Consider the following 23274-nt stretch of genomic DNA (forward strand, 5'->3'; position numbering starts at 1 on the left):
ACAACAGCTGGCTTCAGTGAGCCCTAGCTGCAGCTGGCCTAGATTCACAGCTTGGCTTAGCCTGGGAATCTCAGCCCAGCACAAGTAGCAGCCACCTCAGATTGCTTTATAGCTCAGTTAGGGTAGCCTCAGGCAAAACACCAGTGGGGGTTACTCTTGGCCTAAACTATCTTGGAAACGCCAGGGCCTGTGCACCCAGTATATAGCTACAGACCACACTGGAGTACCACAACCCTGCTCCTGCATAGCTGATCCTCCATGGAGGGCAGAGGTTGGTGGTCAGTGGTCACAGCCAGTCCTTTCAGCTTACTAGCCTGGGTAAATCCCTCCCATTGACCTGCCAACAGCAATCAAGGCTCAACTACCTGAGGAGGGTATATTTAGCCCAGATGAAAAGCACACTTCGAGTACCCAGCTTGGACCCTACAGGGCACCTACTACATTAGCCCACACTACCAAGACACTGAGTCAAAGCAGCTGTACCTAATATGTAGAAGCAAACACAGAGAGGCTGCCAAAATGAGGAGACAATGAAACATGGTCCAAATGAAAGAACAGATCAAAGCTCCAGAAAAATAGCTAAGTGAAATGAAGATATGCAATCTATCAGATGCGGAGTTCAAAACTCTGGTTTTAAGAATGCTGAAGGAACTTAGGACCTCAGAAGCATAAAAAAGACCCAGTCAAAAACAAAGGATACACTAGTTAAAGAACAATTTACAGGGAAATAACTAGAGTGGATGAAGCTGAGAATCAGAACAATGACTCAGAGCATAAGGAAGCAAAAAGCAACCTACCAGAAAAACAAGGGGAAAAAGAATCCATAAAAATGAAGATAGTATAAACAACCTGTGAAACAACTTGAAGAGGCCCAACATTTGCATCATAGGGATGCCAGAAGGAGAAGAGAAAGAGCAAGAAATTGGAAATCTATCTGGAAATATAGTGAAAGAAAATTTCCTTTTTTTGGTGAAGGTAATAGACATGCAAGTCCAGGAAGCACAGAGAGTCCTAAACAAGATGGATGCAAAGAGGCTCATTCCAAGACATATAATAATGAAAAGACCAAAGGTTAAAGATATAGAGCAACTTTTAAAAGCAGCAAGAGAAAAGTTAGTCAACAGGTGGTTGGTGGAGTGGGGAGGGGAAGAATGGGTGAAGAGGTGAGGGCATTAAGAAGTACAAATAGGTGGTTACAGAATAGCCATGGGGATATGAAGTACAGTACAGGAAATGGAGCAGCCAAAGAACCTATATGGATGATCCATGGACATGAACTGGTGTGGGGATTGCTTGAGAGAGTAGGGAGCACTGGGTGGAGGGGGGGGCAAAGAGAGAAAAATCAGGACAACTGCAATAGCATAATCGATAAAATATAATTTAAAAAGCAGAAATGAACAATTTTATAGTAGAATCAGAAAGCAGAATTGAAGAAATTTCTTGGAAAGTAGAGCAAAACTGGGAGAGATAGAATTGGAAAACCAAGTTAGGAGCTCCATTATCCAAATAATGGACAAAGGAGAAAATGGAGAAAACGGAGGGGAGGAACCACCAGCAAAATTATTCAAAACAGTTTCTTGCCCTGGCTGGTGTGGCTTTACTGGGTTGAGCACCAGCCTGCAAACCAAAAGGTCATTGGTTCGATTCCCAGTCAGGTCACATGCCTGGTTTGTGGGCCAGGTCCCCAGTAGGGGCCATGGGAGAGGCAAACAGTTGATGTCCCATCTATGTTTCTCTCCTTCTCATTCTCCCTTCCTTCCCCTCTCTCTAGAAATAAGTAAATAAAATATTTTTAAAAATTTTCTCAGAACTCATGGACGTAAATTTACAAATTATAAAGGACTCACTGAATTTCCAGCACGGTAGATCAAAATATACATAGCCATGCAGTATTATTGTGACATTTCTGGACAATGAGAGAAAATTAAAGTGAGAAAAAACAAGTTCAAAATCAAAGAACCTGGAATTTGAATATCAGACATTGCAACAGTATACTGGAAGCTAAAAGTCGGTGAAGGATGACCTTCAGAATCCTGAGAGAGTAGTACGACCCACTTAGAATTCCTTACCCAGGCAAAATTTCAATAGTTTGAAATAACTCCTCAAAGTCATTTTTAGGAATGAAAGTCACTGAAGATTTACTTTCCAGGAAACTGCTGGAAGATCTGCTTCACCGAAACGCAGCAAGCCAAGAGAACAGATGTGGGATTCTTGAAACGGGAGGTCAAACGAGGCAGATTGCCAGAGTCCTGGTGACGTGGGGCTGTGGACCGAGACAGGGTCGGTCCAGATGTGAGCAGATGAGAAGGATGTAGAAGGGTTTTCTTAGGAAGATGAAATCGACAGACTGCGTGATGCCTTACCTTCCTGAGAGTAGAGTCAAGCAGTTGGCAGGTAGTTTTGAATTGAGTACATGGGAAGCTAAGTTGAAAAAAACCCAAGATAATTATTCCCCCAGAGAAAACAAAAAGTTGTGCAGGAAGGGAGAATTAATGGTATATTAATAAATATAGCTCAGCTGTAAATAATATTTACATCATTGAAGTGATAAAAGCTGAATATTGATCCAACCAAAAATTATTATATAACCATATTGGGGAAATGGGGTGTATGTGTGTACGGGTGATATATGTGTGGGGGTGGGGGTGACGGGGCAAAGCGGGTCACGTCTTCATTCTGCATAGGGAAAGTCAACAGATGACACCAAAACAGAACACTGAAAAGGAGCAGTACAATCATACTACTTAGTTCTATGGTGTTAATAAAATAATCAGCTAAAAGTGTTGAGGAGGAGGAAATTGGCGGTGGACTGATAGTTTTAGCAACAAACCTCTTAGCATCATCTAGCAAACCTTTTAGCATCATTTAACACATTTAAACTGTGTGCAAGTATAATTTTGAGGGTTATAAATAGGAGTAATTGCTACTGTCATGCTAGTTTTTAAAATGTTTGTACATACACACACACACATGCACAGAAACAGTTTTGGGGGAGTGTGTGCTGTGGGCCCGGTACTGTGCTGGATCTTGGCAACACTGTGCGGATGAGAACCAGTGTTCACCCATGAACACTTTCTCTGCAGTGATGGAAAGTAAGTTTCCAACACCTGCTATGGAAAACAATAGGCCCCCCAGCAGTGCACTTCTGGTTTTAGTGAGATGCCTCGCCATCACCTGAAATTGTCCCTAGGAGTTCAGTTATATGCCTTGGAGGCACTGCTGTCACATTGTATCTGTTGTCACATCACATTCTCACACAATCCCCACAAGTTAGGAGCTGTTGTGTGAGGCTTAGAAGCAGCAGGTAGATTGTCTAAAATTTTACAGCGAGTTGGTGACAGTTTGGATTTAAACTTGGGTCTTACTGATTCCAAATCCATTCCCCAGGCTGTGATCAATTGAAACATTTTCCCAGGTAATCCGGTATCTGCTGTGAACAAGATCGAGTGTCTGTCTTCAGGGGGAACTAATACCAAGATCACTCTCAGAAGTGGCATTTTCTTTGTTTGAAAACTATAGAGAAGGAAGTGCTCAGCAAGCATGGGGTATTTATTATCTTTGATTTCTTCTGTGAGAGAGATTTCAGTAGAGTGAGCACCTAAATTCACCAGCAGAGTCCACCGTCAGGGAAATTAGCATTTATTCAGCGCTTGTGGAGAACCCTCTAAACGGAACCCTCAGAGCTTCATAAATGAATGGAGCACTGAGGAGCAGGAGCATCGGCTGCCCTGTGGAATATGTTCAGTGTTCAATGCTTCGGATTAAGACCTGACCTTGTATGATTAGAGCGATGGGATATTTACTTACCTATATTTTCTTCAGTTGATGTTTTGGACCATGGTAGTTTAATTTTAGAATAGTTGGGTATATTCTTAAAATGAGATTTTATGAGTTTTATAAATTTGGAATATTTGCCTCTGGACTAGCCTTTCCCAAGTGTGTTGTGCAGAGCATTGGGCCACCAAGATGTTAAATCCAGAGGCGACTGTCCATGTAAATTTGAAAAATCCTGTGTATAATATTCTCCTTTTGGAGATTTACAATGCAGGTTAGCATGTTACAGAGTTTGAGATGGTTTTATATGAAAGAACCATATTTTATTACATTCAACCAACATTTACATAATTTTTCTGAACATGGATTCATTCTTCCAAGCTACTTCTAGAGTTATGTGGAACATTTGAGGAAATAGGGTTCAAGGGTATATTCCTTTTGCAGAAAATTCATACATCATGACCTTTAGGCTCATTGTAGCTCTGCAATGGTGTGACTTTACAATTTTGATTGTCAGTCAGTTTCACATCAGTCGCTTGGATTTATGATTTGTTGGGCTGTGCTTAGTTAAGAATATGCAGATTATGACCTCCTGGTGGAGGAGGCACAAGCCACTCACATGGCCGGGCAGGTATCACCCTGAGCATCTGAGCTCCCACTTTCGGGAAGTGAAAACCTAGGGGCCATTTTGATTGAATGGCCCCTACACAAAGGACATACACACACAAAGGAGACAAAGTCACAAGATTTATATTTATAGATCCCAGAATGGGGGTGCAGTGAGCCTTGGGAAAGGCAGTCCTTCGTCCCAGGTCCCAGGGAGCAGGAGAGAACAGGGTAGCAAGCATCTATCACTCATAAGGAGGTTGGGGTGGCAGTCACTAATCTTTTCACAGGCTCAGCTCTGAGTGGTCATTTTAAAAGCTGACCCAGGAAAGCAAGGCAGAAACTGGTGGTGGGAATTCTGAATTTTGGTCTAAATGTCCAGATGCAGGAGTAAGCAGGGTTTTCATGCCATGAAATGCTTAAGCAGCAACTCAGAATGGCTGTTTTCTCATCACAAGGGTTATAATTGTCAAATAGATACATAGACAATGTCCTGTTTTACATTTGAAATCATATCTTTGAGGCATACTCTTAAAGCTTTGGTCATGATTGTCTTCTTTGCAATGTAGTCTGGATATATGTATCCCAGCATTATAAATATTTTCTAATATTTCCCAGAAATGATATATATTAACATGGACACATGCATACATGTGTAGACATGTGTGTACATATTTACAGGCACATCCCCCCACACCATACATGGACACATTTAAAGTATGCTCCAATGTACCATAATTTATGAAGGAAGTCATTTGGCTTGTCTCCAGTTTTTTTGCACCAGGGAATATCCTTACATGCAAAGTCTATGTATGATTGCATGGTTATTCTGTATGATAAACTCCTAGAAGTATAATTCCAGGTCAAAACTATATCCATTCTAAATTTTAATAGGTCTTTTGTTGTTCAGAAGATTAAAGCAGTTTACCTTTAGCCACTGTGTGAAGGTGTCAGTTTCAGCACCCCCCCGTCCTGGGCCACAGGAGGGGCTGCTGTTAAACTAAAAGCAGATGTCATTTTCCTCAACGGGAAACTCATGCTCTCACAAAGTACTCTTTTATACATGTATTATTCTCTGTTTGTTATTTATCCATTTCCTTAATAGAATTGTAAAGTCATTTGGAGACCAGGATGAAGTGGCCTTCCTTGTGCCCAAGTTGTTATCATCAGTGATTATTAAACAGAAAATTAATGGTGGTAGCTGAAAGCTTTATTTTATTATCAAACATCATATGTAAATTTTTGTTTAGAAAATAGTTCCCACATTATTTATTTTGGTATAAAATACTTATTGCTATGACATTTTGCATAAGTAGATTCTGCCACACCAATTAAAATTATGGTAGACTGTAGAAAATTTGCAGAGGTGACAAACTTGAGCATGAAGATATTTTGAAATTTCTCTATTTTTTTATGAACTTTTTGTTTTTACTATCTCTTATTGAACTGTAAAAAGATGTTTCAGCCTGCTGGGGAGGAATGTCAATAACATAATCGACTCATTCTTTTTGCATAAAGGAGGAAGACAGTGGTCGTATAGTGCCCTTGGATGAGAAATGGATACTTCTGAGCTGCAGCTCCGGCTTTTCCTGAAAGCCTGCATTGTTTCTCTTCATCTAATCCAGCTCTGATGGACATCAGTGGCAGTTGCCTGTACAATGCTCTAATGAAATATTGGAAATGGCTGTACATTCTGGAGAAACTCTGTATTATATATCCACATCACTGCTGGTAGTATTCATAGTTTTGCACACACTGTTTATTGCTTACATGTAGAAGAAATGAAACTAGGTTTCAGAGTTGTTATTAATATGAATATATATCATGTAGTAATGTCGAGACAGGAAAAATACATTTTCAGCATTAGCAGTCCTTCATTTCCTGTCTCCAGCAGAAAATTCACTCCTTTGGAGAATAATGTAATTCCTGATAATAAAATAAGAGTTTTGATCAAGAACAGCGTACAGCTTCAAAGTGGAATGTAAAGGATTAGTAAAAATCGTATCTCATGTTATTTTTCAGCCCCTGTACCATAATTGATGCCTGGCTGGTTTGTTATTATGGAAAACAGTTGGGAAGTTAATGCAAAAACATAATACTCACTTTATATATTACTTTCTTAGTAAAAGGATTTATTTGAAGATATGATTGTAATCATTTATTTGATATATTAGATGCTGCAGTTTCTAGGACACGATAGCAACATAAATTTAATGGTATCCCTGTAATAATTTAGTATTGTACATTTTGTAAGACTTCAAAATATTTTGTTCTGTGGATTTCATGTTTTCAGTATATTGAGATGTTTCTTTCCAAGATGACCAACAATATCTTTATTTTAATTAATTTTAAGCGCTACTGACAAATTCAAGCATATGCTTATATACAGTTAAGTGTGACAGAATGTGATAATGTGTGTAAAACAGTAGAGTGCCTGGTGCAAAACAAGTTACTTAATAAATATTTGTTGTTATAATTACTGTTGTAAAACTATTAACTTCAATAACATACTCCCGATGTGGAGGGATTTGCGTGATGCAAAATATCTAAGTTACAACAGAAATAATAAAGGTGGAACAGGCATGTGCTGAGAAATTTTAGAGGTGGTGGGTAGAGGTTGTAATAATGACAACATTAAATTCAGATAAAAATCACACCAAGTGTCCTTGAAATCAGAACTGGGTGGCAGGTTCATGGTGGAGCCTGGGGCTGGGAGAGAAATCGCGAGGGCTCTGGCAGAGTGAGGGGCAGCAAAGTCTCGTGAAGGACTGGGTGCCTGGCTGCCTGGACCACATCAGGGCGGCGTCAGGCAGAGCTCTGAGAGGCAGAGGCAAGCCCTGCATTCTTCCTTCCAGTGTTCCTTGTATGTGTACAGACGTGAAGAAATGACAATGCATGGTTACAAAAACTGTGGCATATATAAACATTGATATCTGAAAGAACTGATAAACCACTCATTTAGCACCGGCTGCAGGTGTAGCCTCATTTGCAGTCCACATCAAAAAAACTCTGAAGCTTTTCATGAAGGACAAGCCAAATGGCACTGCCCTACTCCTTGGGCTGACCCCATGTTCAGGCCCTGGACCCAAATGGCTCACAGGCACCTGGCTTCTCTGCTCCTGAGCAGCCAAGGGCTGTCCCTGGACCTAACTTTTGATATGTCTTGTAGTCTCCAACCATCTGTCCCTTAAAAATACAAAATAAACATAAGAAAAATGAATTCACATGACTTTCAAGGTCATATTGAATTTCCCATATTTTCCTTTTTCCTCTGTAATGTGTATACATGTATATATATTTATTTTAAATAGAGGAATCACATTTATTTGCTGTATATTTTCTGAGTCAAAAAACTGAAGTGAACTACTTGGTTAAGTGTCTGGTATCCACTGGTGTGATCTTGTGGAAGCTTAACATTCTTTAATATGGAAAACCCTACTTTCTGTAGTTAGGTACCTCAGAGTCGTACTATGAATGCTGTTTGTAGTGATGCTTTTGTAGGAAAGAATTCAAAAATGTAATCTGTCCATTAGCAAAAGTACAAACAACTGATATCAAATCTGTTCTGTTTTGACGGTGGCCTGGGGAAGAAAAGTGAAAGGTTTGTAAGAGACCCTGAAATGGCGGAAGAAGCCTCCTAAAGTAGGAGTGTCCTGTGTGTGTGGCAGGGGGTGGGTGGGAGTCAAGGATAAATGCCAGGTTTTCAAAGGTTCGGAAATTTAACTTAGGGTAGATTTTGTTCACCTAGCTGTCCCGAGAGATACTGTAACCTTATGTGTAATCACGCTATAGTCTTTCCCATAAGTCAGCCTCTAGCCTTTCCTCATGGACCAGAGTCGCCTGGCCACCCGTGAGGCCACCAGCCCTATAGACAACACCAGGCCAAGGTATAACAATGGGTCAACAAAGGTAACTATGCTATTTAGTCAGCTTTTATTGATGCGGGTTCAATCTCAATCACTAACAATCGAGCAAGAGCAATAACAGAAATAGTAAAAATATCACATGAGAGAACTGGGGGATAATGAGCCCGAGTCCCAAGAGTCCAGAGAAGGTCTGATCTGGGAGGCAGCTGGGTGGTCGCTGTCTTCAAAGACAGAGTCAAAGGGACCAGACTCTGGTGGAGAGATCTCTCTCCACCAGAACATGCAGGACGTCTCAAGGTGATTCGCTCTCTGGATGCGTCATCCAAGTCTGAAGTCCTCTGCTTATATACTCTTAGGTGAGGCAATGTTGTATCAGCTTCTGATGAACAAATACTGTTTTATGTAACTTCAATAAGCACATGTGGTTTATGTTGCTCTACTGCGCAGGCTCTGAGAGGGCGGTGTCACCCTTCAGGTAAGCACGTGTTGACCACATTGTCCTGCGCATGCTCTAAACACGGCTTCCCTCCACAGCATCTTAGTTCAGTCCTGCTCTCCACAGCAACAAAGGAAGAAAAGACGACAAATGGAGGTGTTTTCCCACATCACTTACACATCCAAAATCACCTCTGATTCATGGTAATTAATGCGCCCAATCGTGTGTAAAGTTGTATTGTTCTCAGCAGCATTGTCAGTTAAGATAATTTGTCTTCTGTTTTTTCATTGGTAAGTTTAGCTGAAAGCTTGCCAATATTGTTTATCCTTTTAGAGAACCAACATCTGACTTTGCTGGTTTTCTCTATTGTGTTTCTATTCTCTATTTCAGTTAAGTTCTGCTCTAATCTTATTTACTTCCTTCCTTCCACTTGCTTGGGGTTAATTTGTCCTTTTTGAGTATCTAAAGGTGAGAGGTTAGGCTTTTGGTTTGAGATCATTTTTAATACAGCCATTTACTGTTATGAATTTTTCTCTAAACATTGCTTTAGCTGCATCCTATAAATTTTGGTACATTATATTCTTGTTTTCATTTGACTCAAAATATTTTCTAACTTGCCTTGTGATTTCTTCTTTGACCCAATGGCTCTTTAGGCATGTGTTGCTTAATTTCCACATATTCATGAATTCCCAGATTTCTATTATTGATGTAGAGTTTCCTTGCACTGTGGTCAGAGGGTGTACTTTGCACGATTTCAGTCCTTTTCAATTTGTTGTCTTGTTTTACAGCCGAGCATAGGTTTATCTAGGAGAGCACTCCATGTGTGCTCGGCAGAACCTCTGCTCTCTGAGCGGGGCTGGGTGGAAGAAGAGTCCCTTGACCTCTTAGTTGTCCCCAGGATTCAGCCTCTGTAGCCTTTTTAGTATTCCTTGATTGGGGGCCTAGGTAAAAAAGCCCCATTTTCTTGGCCATACCCACCTAGAGTGGAGATTTCATCATGCCAAGCTGGGGGAGGGGAAGAGAAGGTTGGGTTTCAGGCTCAGAATCTGAACATTATTCTTACTGAAATTCAGAAGATTTTCTTCAGTAATTGTTTCTCCACTTGCTGTATGTTCTTAGGAGAATTTCCAGACACTTTATATTTCTTTTTATTTTACCATTTATGGTTGTTTTGCTGGGGGCAGCAGGTCTGTGGGGCTCTTCGTGGTGACATTCTAGATGTAACTTTATCATTTAGGGAGAATGTTACTCAAAATTTCAGGCTATCAATTTTCTTTCGAAATTTTCACTTGAATAAGCACATTTTTCGAAATTTTGTTTTAAATATCAACATTTTAATTAAGGGTAGACTCATGCTATTTTATAATTTAAAGTTTCTTATAATGAAAATGAAGTTGACATATCAGTCATTAACTTATTGAGTAACTTTGCACTTCAATTTCATCATTTTATTTCTCTAATTAATTAATTAAAACAGTTAATTAGTATGTGCTGATTAATGCTTTTCAGATCTTAACTCTGTTAACTTAACTAACTCCAAGATGGCAAGTGCTCAAATAGACATCCAGAAAACCTCATTTTCCTTAGCATCTACCCACTTCTACTGGACAATATTAATAGAGCAAATATTGACTAAAGCAGCCTCTATTAATTTATTGCAGAATATTATCTTGGGTCATGGTATAGAGAATAATGAAAAAGAAGAGGCATTATACACTGATGATGTAGTGCAGCCCTTAAAGCTATGTACACAGGAAACATTCTTTCCTTTTTTTCTATGTTTCCTTCTTTTGTTTAGAGTTGTTTCCTGCACTGCTTCTGGTATGAAACTCTTAACCGGCTCTCGCTGAGATAATGAGGTGGCAAGACCCTACAGGCGTTTTTAAAGGAAGATAGAAACAATACAGAAGAAAGGACGTTAAATTGGAAATTGTGTGTCATGGCAGACTTAGATTACATTTTAATAAGGCATACTAGAAGTTTTATACTTTGAGCTGTACAGGAATGCATACCCATTTGGGAATGATGCTATTGAGTTTTAAGAAACTTTTCAATGTCTGAAACTTAGGCAAAACTGCATAAATTGCTGCCTTGTAATGCTTTTACTCTCCAACTGGAACACTAGAGTTTTTGTGAGTTGGTAGAACTTAAGAACTTTCTTAGAGCTGTTCCAAAGACCTGAATATGCTTGTTTCATTTCCTTTGGGCCTGATTCATTTCCAGAATAACTCTACGGCACAACTCCTTTGTTAAACTTTAATTGCTTTCAAATTATATTGGCATCAGACAGCCTCAATAGGAATTTTCCTGCAAAATTATATTAGAATCTGGCTCAAAGGTATTTTTTTTATAAAATGCAGATCAAAGTTATACATTGCACAAAAAACATTTTATCTTTTATAACATCAAGATGCTTCTTTATGGCATAATGGAAATCTACAGTATTATTATAGCACAAGACTGGAATGAAAATTGACCCCTTGCGATTTTCAGTCATATTAAATAAGTTTCCTTGCAAATATTTTTTTGAGCAAATCTCATTTGAATGAAATAATCTTAATACAAAAATCCCTGTAACATACATGGTTCCCTTCCCCTTTTTTCTACTCATATTGAGAAATTGTATTTATGCGAAATAGTTCCAAATATTTAATAAATATATTTGAATTAAAAAAATTCACCTGCAAGTCTAGTGAAGACTCTTACCATGGGTTTGCAGAAAGGGAGCGGCCTCTGGTCTTTGGCACAGCCACCCCGCTGCACAGGCCCAGCCCTCACACATAAACCAGAAATGTGAAGCAGTTTGGGAAAAACAGGGGCCAGCTAAGAAAAGCCTATAATTCTATACTTTTTTGTTTTCTAAGTCCACAGGAAGGAAATGTGAATACAGTTCTTGTGGGTAAATTGATCTTCCCAGGAAGAGGAATTCATGCTTCTAGAGCACCAAAGAGCTGATTTCCTCATTTATGAAAGTGTCCTGAGTGGTACTCTGTTGTAAGAGGCAAGTATCAGGGGAGCAATTAATTCCAGGGAACAGACCACCCCACATAGCTTAGGACCATTATTACTGTCAGCTCTTGCACAAAAGTCCGTATTGAAAACGTTTTATGGGTATTGACTGTGCCATTATTTCTCAGTGCAGTTCTGACCCTCAGTGCAGGCTCTGGCCTTGTGTTCGTAAGATCCACCATGCTAACTTACACAACTTTGGCAAGAGGACACTCTTTTTTTTTTTTTTTTAATAAATTTTATTTATTTCTTTTTAGAGAGAGGGGAAGGGAAGGAGAAAGAGTGGGAGAGAAACATCAATGTGTGGTTGCCTCTCTTGTGTCCCCTACTGGGGACCGGGCCTGCAACCCAGGCATGTGCCTGACTGGGAATTGAACCAGTGACCCTTTGCTTCACAGGCCCATGTTTAATCCACTGAGCTACACCAGCCACGGCAGAAAGCTCTTTCAATACCAGCCTCGGAGGCCTTTTCTTACACCTGGATTATTGACAATTGGTCTGTATTTTTACCATCTCATGTATTTGTATTAAATATATTTTAATGATCAAAGGCACTCTATTATTTTAAGCTTTTAATACAGAAAAGACTTTTTCCTTCTTTTTTTCTAAATTACCTTTTAAAAACAGGCCAGTTAAGATGACATTATTGATTTCTGGTATTTCTTAATTTTGTCATCTGATCAGCTAAAGGAAATCATCTTTCCTTTTTTGGACCAGAAAGAAAAAATGTGTCCAATATTATGTGTGGTCCAACCTATGCATTCAACCAAGAATTATTTTTATTCTGAATTTCATTAAGATATTTCAGAGGGTTGCACAACACTCTTAACAAAACAAACTTTCCCAGCAGCATTAGTTTCCACCATCTCCTTACGAGTCAGGAAGAATAAACAGTGGGAACCTATGGCGTATCTCCTCCAGCTGAAACATGAAAAAAGAGCCACCATACAGCCACCTGGAGGGCAGAAGTGCCTCTGAGCAGAAAGTGACCTGTAATAAGACAATGTAACTGTAAGTGCAGAAACAAAAGGAGCTCTGAAGACTTCACAAAAGGAGCAGAGAATTTCAATGAAGCCAGACCTGTAGTGGAGCAATGGCTGTCGTTGATACAGGGCAGTACCTTTCAGGGATGTCCAACCTGCAGCCCAGGGTGGCTATGAATGTGGCCCAACACAAAATTGTAAATTTATTTAAAACCTTTTTTTTTGCTCATTAGTTTTCATTAGTGTTTGTGTATTTAATGTGTGACCCAAGACAACTCTTCCTCTTCCTCTGTCAGAGATGCTGAAAAGTTGGACACCCTTGAGAGATTATTCATAACATCCGTTTTGGGGCAAAGTTTTGTAATTAGCTCCAGGCAGTAGACTCTTGTGCTCACATCATGTCATGTGGCCAGATGGTGGGAATTTTAGAGCATCAAGGCACAGATGGAAGCCAGACTGATTGATTTGAATCCTCGATATGAGTGTTGCCAGCAATGTGTGGCCTTGGTCACTGTATTTAATCTCATTGAGCCTCAGTTTCTTCAACTTTAATCTCAATACTCAAATCTTAAGGTGTTTGTTTTCATTATTTTAGCAGTCATGGGAATATCTGAATAAGTGCTCTTATTATTCCATCATCGATAGGGATGTTAGATCATTAGAAAGTTCGTTTTACCATATACTCATATTTTATAAAAGTATTTATTCACTCATTCAGCAACTGTTTGTTGAGCACTTAAAACAGTTCCAGACACTGTGCTGGGGGATAGCGATAGTGATGAAGGGGCAGGAGCCATCCTTGCCCTTGTGTTGCTGATGAGCATTGAGTGGGTAGGCTGCTTGATGACCTCCGCTTGCCAATCCATTTTCCACTCTTCCTAGACACATTGCAGTGGACATTTGTGTTCAGCCTTCCAGTATCCCAGGGCTACGCTGATCTCCCCAGATCTTATTTCATATCCAAGATGATTGACAGTGATGACATCCAATCATAGCTTTTTTTTTTTTTTTAAAGATTTTATTTATTTATCTTTAGAGGGGAAAGGAAGGAGAGAGGGAGAGAACTGGCCTGCAACCCAGGCATGTGCCCTGACTGGGAATCGAACCGTGGTTGCCTGGTTCCCAGGCCCGCACTCAATCCACTGAGCTACACCAGCCAGGCAATCATAGCTTTTGATTCTTCATTCAGAACTGAGAAGTGGGTTTTACCTAACTCTAATAACAATATGGCAAAAGAGTAAACATTAAAATCTCTCATGACACTGAGAAAGATATAAAGACTAAAGAACTAGAACTGTCTCATGCTTTTATTGCCTCACTTTGTGACATGGATTGATTAGCTCTGTCACAAAAATGGAATAGACCATCCTCGTGGTTCCGTATTCCCTTCGTGATGACTGGCAGGTCCATGCGTTGATGGGTAAAGGAGGGACTTCGCACTGCCAGTGGCCAAGAGCTCCAGGCTGCTGGGTTAGGATTGCCCAATTCAGTCACCTGGCTTCTTTCTCACTCCATTTTTCCTTTTTCCAAAGACAGTCACTCCTGTGGCCATTGGCTCCACCATAAGCTCTCTGTACAGACAGACAGGGACCCCTCTCTGCAGGATATGCCTAACTTAGCACATGCTCAAGTTTAGGGAGAGGAGTATCACTTCCCTCTTAGAGATGAAAATGTAGGTAACTAGGCACTCCTTGCTTGGATGAGAGGCACAGGGATGAGTTTTGACTTTGATAAAGAGGACCTCTCTTGGGTATGGAGAACTCTGGGGAGTTGAAGCTGTTTCTGTAGGAAGATAGAGTCCTAATGGGAGTGAGGGAACCAGGAATCTTGTATGAGTTTTGAAGTTCAGAAACCTGTGTGAGTTCATTACTTGGGAAGGGCTCCCCAAAACCCAGTCAATGTAGCGCCCCACGTGTGGAGAGGCAGGCCGGCCCTGAGACGCCTAATGAATGCTAAATAAAGTTAAGGGTTATGGGTTAGAACTGGTTCCAGCATTCTGGGGACTGAGACAGGAATCTTGTCAGGACCTTCTTACCCCTCAGCTGCAGATCACAGGTCAAACATGAGCACCCTGAGGGCCCTGGGGGCAATAATGCAGCAGTGATTAGACTGGCTCCTGTTGAAAATGCCAGGTACCTGGAGAGCTTTGGGAAGAGAGACACCTCCAAGATGGGTCTTAGACTTCCTGCTAATGAGGGTATATGGAGGGACAAGTGCCTCATTAAATAAATAAGAGCAATGTGACTATCGTTGATGCTCAAGCTGATAAAAGTAGTCATACCCATTACTTACACACAACCGACTATAAAGACAATACAGTGTGTTCAGGTACAAACCTGCAGTTCCTCTTCACTAAGTGTTACTAGTCCTGATGCATTGTGGGAAAGTGAGGAAATGTGGTTCTTTTTGGATCCTTCCCTTGGGCTGCTGATTGTTCTCTTCCAAGCCAACCGTTTTTCCTCAGTACTGATCCTTAGTTTTCAGCTGATGTAGTTGCTCTGAGTGCTGTCTGGGGGTCCTGAGACTTTTTCAGTGGATTCCTTTGGAAGCCTCCCCTCTATCCCTAGAGTTCTGTGCAGTGATGGCGGCCACACTGGCTTGTCGATGAAAATGGCAGCATAAAGCCATAGTTCTCTCCCTTTCTCTGTCCTGTGGGCTCCATCTGTGTCCTCTAAAGGAACTTCTTTCGCTCCAGTGACATCAGCATTTTCCAAAATGTAATGCTATTGTCACACTTATTGCCATTCTGGTTGTAAAAGGCCGGTTTTTGCTTGGAATATGACTGGAAAAAACTCCCACAATCCCACACAATATACCAGGCGTCCTATGCAGTACCATGAAATCTGGGTAACACGGAGTGTAATTATCTAATCGATTCATTTCCAGTTTTATGTGTGCTAGATAATTATTAGGTTAAGCACTCAGACCTTTTCTTATCTCAAATGGAAATTGAAAGAATGTTTAGCTTTTAAGTGGCTTGAAAACCATCAGCCACTTAGATAAGAAAGAGTTGAAAACACTGTGAAAGTAAATGGAATTGTTGGTGTCTGGAGAACTTCCTATGCCTACTAAATATCAACAGTTTTTGCTCTTTATTTTAAAACACTCATCACTTTTGCTTCTAATGGAGAGTCAGCATTTGGACCTCGTGTGTGTGGACTGTTCATTGCCCATATTAATGAGGCATCTCTTAGGGCCAGATGGGTGAATGAGAGTAAGCTCTTCGATTGCCTCTCTCCATTGACAAAGCAGACTGTTTCCTAATGTTAGAGCACCAAAGGCAGACAAATGCAACATGTGGACTATTTGCTTTATTTCAGTGTGTACACAGAGGTGGATTTTCAGTGGCCTTCAGCCACCAGGAACATTATATGCAACACTAAGAAGAACTTTCCAACTTTCTACCAGAGAACATTCTAGCAAGCTACTCAGAAGCAGATAAACTAGATGGTCATTTGATTCACAGGGATCATAAGCTACTGAATTTGATTTAGTTCTAGTACATTAAAATTTTAAGAGTTTTGTTTTAACTGGATTTTAGACAAGGTTGTAAAAATGAGCAATTACTGAATTATTGAATTACGTTGTTAGGAAATGGGCAGGGCTCTTTGCAGCGGTGCACTGAGCACAGAATTAGGTGACAGACAGACTAGAGGGTCACTCGGGGGCTAGAACTCTCATCATTTACACAATGGACAAGTCACTTCTTGGACAGGATGTCAGAGTGTGGGAAGTGAGCCAGAGTGTGTGTGTGGGTGCACAGTAGTTAACACACTGCCCCCACATCCCTAATTAACCCCACCTGGTTGAACCACTATTTTACTCTTTTACAAATTTATAACACAGAACTCCTGTTCACTAATCAGCATTGATACGTTTTCTCAACATACACATTCCATTTATTTACATGTGAAATCTCTAGCCAGGACAAGTGAAGCTTATATAGCGATATGTTATTATACATGTGCTTCAACTTTCACTCATCAGAAATACTTAACAAATGTCCCCCCGTATTATTATGGAATTAGTCCTGAAGCAAAGTGTTTTCATGGATGTGCCTGACTGATGCATTGTCCAGTTCTGGAGGTGTGGGGAATTCTGGAGAGCAGTCCAGATGACAGAGGTCCCTAAGTCCCTGGAGGCATGGGGGCTGCTGCTCACTGAGAAGCCTCCGGGGAGACAGCCAGGCTCACTCTGAAGCAGAAAATAGAATTAAATTCAGGTTTCTGTGTTGCTGGAGTTGCAAATGCCCATTATGAGGATTTTATGTAGTCCTTGTCTGATAGTCTGCAGTGGTCTGTCACACAATGCATGTTCTGATGGAGATGCTGTGTTCTGGTGAGCGGTATGTGTAGCCACAGATGCGGTGGCTGGTGGACAGCGGAAGGGGTATGCAGAGGATGTCTGAAGGTGGCCTGGGAAAGGTGGGCAAAGCCAAGTGCAGTAATGAAGCTCCTGCCTCTAACTTTGTTTCTCTTCTTCCTTCTCTATTGCTGCTAATTAAACATCATTGCTAATGTCTGACATTTCTCCCTTGGCAGTGAGGGGGACAGGGTGTGTCATTTGTGTATTCAACAAATGCTCATTGAGTTCTTACTCTGTGTCAGTTCGTGTGCTGATGGTAAGGAAATCTCAGTATAATTCAGAGCATCATGGCACAAATTATATGGTCAAAAAGATAAAACGAACAACCTGAGCTCAGCAATAAATGTTTCATGGGGAAGGTGGGCATAAGAGTTGAAAGTTGGGAAGTTGGAGAGGCGGGTGAGGAGAAGGGACCCCCCCCGGTGTGCAGACCAGCAGGGGAACAGGTGTGAGGAGGCTGAAACAGGTGCTCCAATACATGGTTGAATTGACATTTTAGCTGAATCTAAGTATGCATGAGAAAGTGAGATATGTTAAGATAAAAGGCAGGGAAAAGGAATCAGATGGAGTACTTTGAGAGCTGTAATATGAAGTTTGACCTTTATTTATAGGAAAGAAAGTTAATTTTTTTTTTTAAAGAATTTTTTTGTATTTATTTACCTTTAGAGGGGAAGGGAAGGAGAGAGGGAGAGAAATATCAATGTATGGTTGCTTCTGGTGCACCCCTTGCTGGGAACTGGCCCCTGCTGGGAACTGGCCCGCAACCCACAAATGTGCCCTGACTGGGAATCGAACCGCGATCGTCTGGTTCGCAGGCCCGCACTCAATCCACTGAGCTACACCAGCCAGGTGAAAGTTAATTATTGAGTACTGAAGTAGGAGGCACTGCTGTAGACATGGAGATACTGAAGGGTAAAGAACACACAGCCATTTTTCTCCCAGGGAGTCACCAGGGTGGGGCGAGCAGTGCTTATTTACCTGGTCAATACAGATTCAGACTGGGCCCCTGCCTGGACCTGCCTGTGCCTGCAGGCTGCATAGGGGAAGGGCTCAACACTGGAAAAATGGTGGCTGTCCCTCCAGCCCTGGCCCTGCAGCCACATGGTGCAGTTTCTCTGCTTTGGCTCTGGCCTCCTTTAAGCTGCTGTCCTGCTGGTGCTTAGGGTGAGTATTTGTGAGTGACTGAGTCTGTGTGCAAACCCTTTAAGAAGAAGCTTGGGTTTGCAGCCACTATCTGTTTCACCTGGAGGGCATCCCCACTGCTTTTCACAGCCAGGTGCTGAGAGGACTCTTCCTCCTGGCACTGGTGCTGTGGATGGAGTGGTGGGGGGAGCCCAGTATGGGGCCGAGACTCCTCCGTTGGAAGCTGAGATATCTCTCTTGGTTCTGAACCACCACATGTGAGTGTGGGACCAGCCCCTCCTACCAGTCTCCGCATGGCTCCCTCTTTACACTCTGTTGTAGGAGTTCTGTGCAGCTAGTCTTCAGATGGTTCTCCAGGTTGACTGTTCAGTAATTTAACTGTAATTTTGATGTGGTCATGAGGGTGGCCATGACCAGAGAACAGCATGTTCCTGTTCCACCTGGAACTCCTGCAGCCCCATCTCTCAACCAGAGACAACAACAGGGCGCAGAAGAGATTTAAACGTGGGCTGATGTTTTTTTGGAGATTAGCCCCCATGTTACTTCTGCTGGGTTAGAATGGAGGGAGACAAGCCTTTCACCGAGAAGTACGGGCAGGTGGAGAGAGACTGGGGCCAAAATGTAGACGGGCAGGATGGCTACCTCCTGGCTTGAGAGCGGGTGTCTGAGGCTGCTTCCTCCACCTCATCCCAAGCTCTTCTTCCCTCCGAAAGTGTCCAGATGCAAGTTAAGCTGCTGCCCTTCCATTTACTTTTTAGTGGGGAGTCATTTGCAATTTTTTTACATTGCTCCTTAGGCTCCAAGAAGTATAACCTAATGATCTCTTTCTCTTTAAAAGTCTTACTTATAAATAGTCCTTAAAAATATTTATTGTGCTTGTGGGCAATGCTCCCGGGTAGCATTTAAACACCTCAGAGGTAAGGACTGTGTTTTAATCTCTATGACAGCGGAGCATCTCCATAGGCCTTTGATGCCTGACAGATTTCTCAATGAGATCAAAGATTCTGAATTTACCAGCAAACACAAACAAACCTCAGTAATGACTAATTACAAATTTAGTTACCTTTTTTTGAAATGTAAAAATAAAACCTTTGTGTGTGTGTGTACATTTTACCCCATATTTTCTTAGCAATCAGTGCTGAATTCACTGTAAAAATATTTGCAATGTGGAAAACGCCCAGCAGCTTCTGACCTTTTAATATTATCCTAAAGCCGTATCACCCTTTTTCTTTTCAACTTGTTGACAACACACTTGTGTGGGGTCATACACTCAGGATGGGTGTGTTTTCTTGGTAAAAACTAATGGACATGTGGTTGTCCTATTAGCTTTTGATCTTATTTTATTTTCTGAAAGTGTTCTTTAAGAGGATGCGTGGGTCAGCTGTGACACACCCAGGGCCCTCTGCTCCTCCTCAGAATTCTGTAAGCTCGCAGGTCTCTGTTTTCTCCAGACCCGTGCAGTATAGGACAACCTAAAGGGACTTTGGAGATGGGCATCTGCAAGGCAAAGTTGAGAAGTCGGGCACTGGACGGTCCTCTGCCTGCCCACAGCGAGCTCAGGGTACCAGCTGGTTGTTGAGGGAGGTCCACAGATGGAGAGGCGTTCAGTCTCTGGAGACTCAGAGTAAGCCCAAGAGAGCTGGCAAACCCATGGGGTCGCTCTGGCCTCGCCCATCCTTACCTTGTCGGCATCCAGTCTTCTAAGGCTCTTTGTGTTTTTAAACAGAACTCCTTTGATTATTTGTATTCCCTTTATAGGACTGATTCATTCTATCTAGTTTATGCCACATGAGTGATTTTTCATTTAATGGGAGCTACTGCACTGTTTCTCATTTCGGTGGGGATTTGTCTTTAGAATTAATTTCAGTCACTTCTCTTCATCTCTTTAGCAACTCACAAACATTACTTGGAAAGATGGATTTTTATGATTTATGGGCTCTTTTAAGAACGACTCATATCTCTTGCTCGTCTACAATTATTTTGCTTAAAAGGTTATAAAGTTATATATTTTTCTTACTTAGGAGTGAACATAAAAAAAGAATAGTGTCACTCTGTTTATGTCGTAAACGCAGGATTAACAAATAGCTTTAGTTGTTGTTGCCACATATTTCATTGGGTTTTCTTCGACCTTTGCAAACCCCGGAGCAACACTGTTATTTTTCTTTTCCTTGAAACCTACCAGAGGAAATATACAGCCCCAAGAAGCTTGGTCTTTTCAATTATCTTAGTCTTTTTTTTTTAAATGGCCTCACAAGAGTGTTGCCTGAAAGTCTTCTCCCTTAATGTTGGAGTGACGAGCCGGCCCGGCACATCGCATTGCTTTGCCATGACATCTTTTTCTGCTCAAGCATTCTGGAGCGACTGTGGATGGATGAACTGTCTTAAAAGGACAGCCTCCTGTGATTCGTAATCCTAGTGCTGCAACAGTGGGTGTAAGACAAAAAGGCTTTCTCCAGCTTGTGTGAATCATCACTCAGGCATTTAAAAACACGGAGTGTTCTTTCAGTTGCAAAGCACAGCCGCTAATGTTAATGAAAGTCACACATTTACCTCAAAGCCAGACAAGATGTCTCAATCTTTCCCCAGGAGTCCTAGATTATAAAGAAAGAGTATCTGTTCTTTTCATTTTGTAGTGGGACACAATGGAATAATGAAGCTGAGGCGGAATCTGGCAACTTTTAAAATGAAGCTTTCCGTTTGTTGACACCAGAAAAATACCTCAGTGTCAGAGCATAAATGCAAATGTCTCCCTTCATGCTTGATACTGTTCAGATTTGTCTCTTGTTCACTTTGAAGGAACAATAAAAATCATTTTGATTTTTAAAAGATAAAACAGCTTTTGAAAACATGTTACAGACACTGGCCACTCATTTTCTCACTAATTCAGATAAAGCATTCTTATTGATGGAATCTGAGAAAAAGAGGGGGCATGAGACACAATAGATGAAAGCCCAGGCAGCAATGGCAGCAGCATAATGGTGCTGTTCCTCGTCTCCTAAGGGAGTATATTCTATCATTCTTATCGAGCTAAACTACCTCTGATGTTGGTGGGCTGAGTGCCCTGAAAATGCTTCATTTTCAAAGTATTAGCAAGATCAATTAGTAAATCCTTACATCCAAGAGTAATAGAAAGCTCTCAGCAATAGGGAAGTCTCATGCACTGTTATTCTTCTATGAATTACCATTTTATGTTCTTCTGTGAATTACCATTGTATGTTTCAAATGTCAGTCCTCACAGTGAACCCTATTCCCTTTGAGAATTTTGAGGCAGTTCAGTATTTTGCTCAATAGGTGGCTCCAAGTGCAGTGAAAAGGGCGTGGGTTTGGCAGTTAGAACACAGGCTCAGCTTCATTTAGTTGGTAAATATTTATGTGTTATGCACTCGAGCGCTCAGCCCCTTAGTGGGTATGGAATTTTGTTTATGGTATGTAGTTTTGATACAGAGTGCAGCCAGGGGGGGCCCCCCAAAAAAGATTTGGAATGGTGTCCAGAATTCAAAGTGTATGGGAATATTGGAGAGACATATAAGATGTCCTCAAACATCTCCCCCCCCCCGCAGGGGGAAGGGACGAATGCAGCAGGGCCATTGAGAGCTGTTTTGCATAGCAACAGTTTTGCAGCTAACCTCTGGAATGATTATTTAACATATCTATAACCTTTAACTGGTTTCATAGACATGTTAAATAGCTGTGGCCAAGTTTGGAGCTGGGGAGAAGGGAGTGGCTGGGACCCAGGATGTTAACTAGGGGCTGCCCTCCTGAGTGAGAAGGCCTGTGTGAGAGCTTGGAAAAGACTGGCTCCGGGATATGAGGGGATAACTGCCCAGGTGAGGAGAGGGCCACGCTGTTTGGGGCAGAATGGAGATCCCTGCAGCCAGGTGAAGAAGAAAGCCACATGCTTTTGGTGGAATGAGAACCTCTGCAGCTTTGGTAGAAGAGGCCCAGGCGGCTTTGGGGTGCCCCCTTTGGCCACGTGGCCTGGAAAGCAAGAGAGACTTTGACTGGAACTGGGTACAAAGAACTCTTGCCAGTGGACCATGAGAGGGTACCACAGTACTTTGGATTAACTCGAGATCCTGCACAGTGACACAGCTGACGGTGCCAGTGGCCTGAAACACAGATGTGTGCTCTTTTCCTGATTTACGGTACCCAGAGTTGGGACAGTGGGAGAAGGGAGAGCTGTGTGGGTGTAGGTGTACAACCTAAAGGACTTTGATATTTTAGTGGAGGCATTAGGCCTGAATAGCATTAAATAAACATTTTGTTTCCTTTTGACAAATCTCTGGCATTGAGAGATGTCTTTCCAATTGGCGGCGGACAGAAGAGCCCAGTAGATATTAGTATTTTGTCCTTGGGAGGGGCCCCTGTTGTATAGCAGTTTTTGGCATCCCTAGGTGGGCCAAATATTGTATTGCCCCCCTCCCTGGGACCTCTTGTTTGGTAACAGTTTTTCAGAGCTTTAGTATTTTGGAGACATATCACATTTGGTCTGTTCAGCAATTTCCTTTTAGGACTTACCGCTCTCCACCTGAGAAGGTTGCTGATACCTTACTTCCTCCCTAATATGACTCAGGTTGGGCAGTCCAAACTCTCAGCCCTGGAGGCCATGGTGATTAGTCTGGGAGGGACACATGGCCCAAAGTGGGCCAATCTGAAAATTTTGCTGGAGCTTTCTGGAAAGAGGAGTAAGTCAGCCATTCTCCAGGATCACAAGCTATTAGGGTGATCTTAACTTAGTTGTCTAGTATGAGCTTACCTGAGAATAAATTTCAACCCACAGAGCTGGAAAGAGCCCACATAGGCGGGCACTGACCATATGTTTTGAGTCACTGCATCTGAACTTAGGTGGGTCCAGTTGTAGACATTTGAATTATATGGAATCAAACTTTTTTTCTTTTTCCTTTATGAGTTTCATTTTGTTTACTTGGAGTCCTGACCAGACCATTTGGTTTCTTTACTGGTGATATTGGAATAATAGTACGTTCACTTTAAAGATGTGTTGTGATGCTTGGATGACATCAGACAGGTGAAAATGAAATACACTACCTGTGATGTGCATTACCTATGGGGTGCATCAGTGACCAGAGGTGAA

At 41.6% G+C, this 23274-nt stretch overlaps 1 protein-coding gene across 2 annotated transcripts in view; it reads left to right on the plus strand.

The window, feature by feature from the left end:
- CA8 (carbonic anhydrase 8) overlaps positions 1-7571 on the plus strand; it is a 101332-nt gene extending 93761 nt beyond the window's left edge. The window contains exon 9 of one of the 2 annotated variants that reach the window (XM_037167503.2): positions 5899-7570. The gene's annotated coding sequence lies outside the window, so the exon portion shown is untranslated. Of the gene's footprint in view, positions 1-5898 lie in introns of both variants that reach the window. The other variant, XM_037167512.2, reaches the window with a different exon arrangement.
- Positions 7572-23274: the final 15703 nt, after the last annotated feature.

The sequence above is a fragment of the Artibeus jamaicensis genome, unplaced genomic scaffold (genome assembly GCF_021234435.1).
Source record: "Artibeus jamaicensis isolate MK-2021 breed Jamaican fruit bat unplaced genomic scaffold, CSHL_Jam_final scaffold_916, whole genome shotgun sequence".
In the NCBI taxonomy this organism is placed as follows: Eukaryota; Metazoa; Chordata; class Mammalia; order Chiroptera; family Phyllostomidae; genus Artibeus; species Artibeus jamaicensis.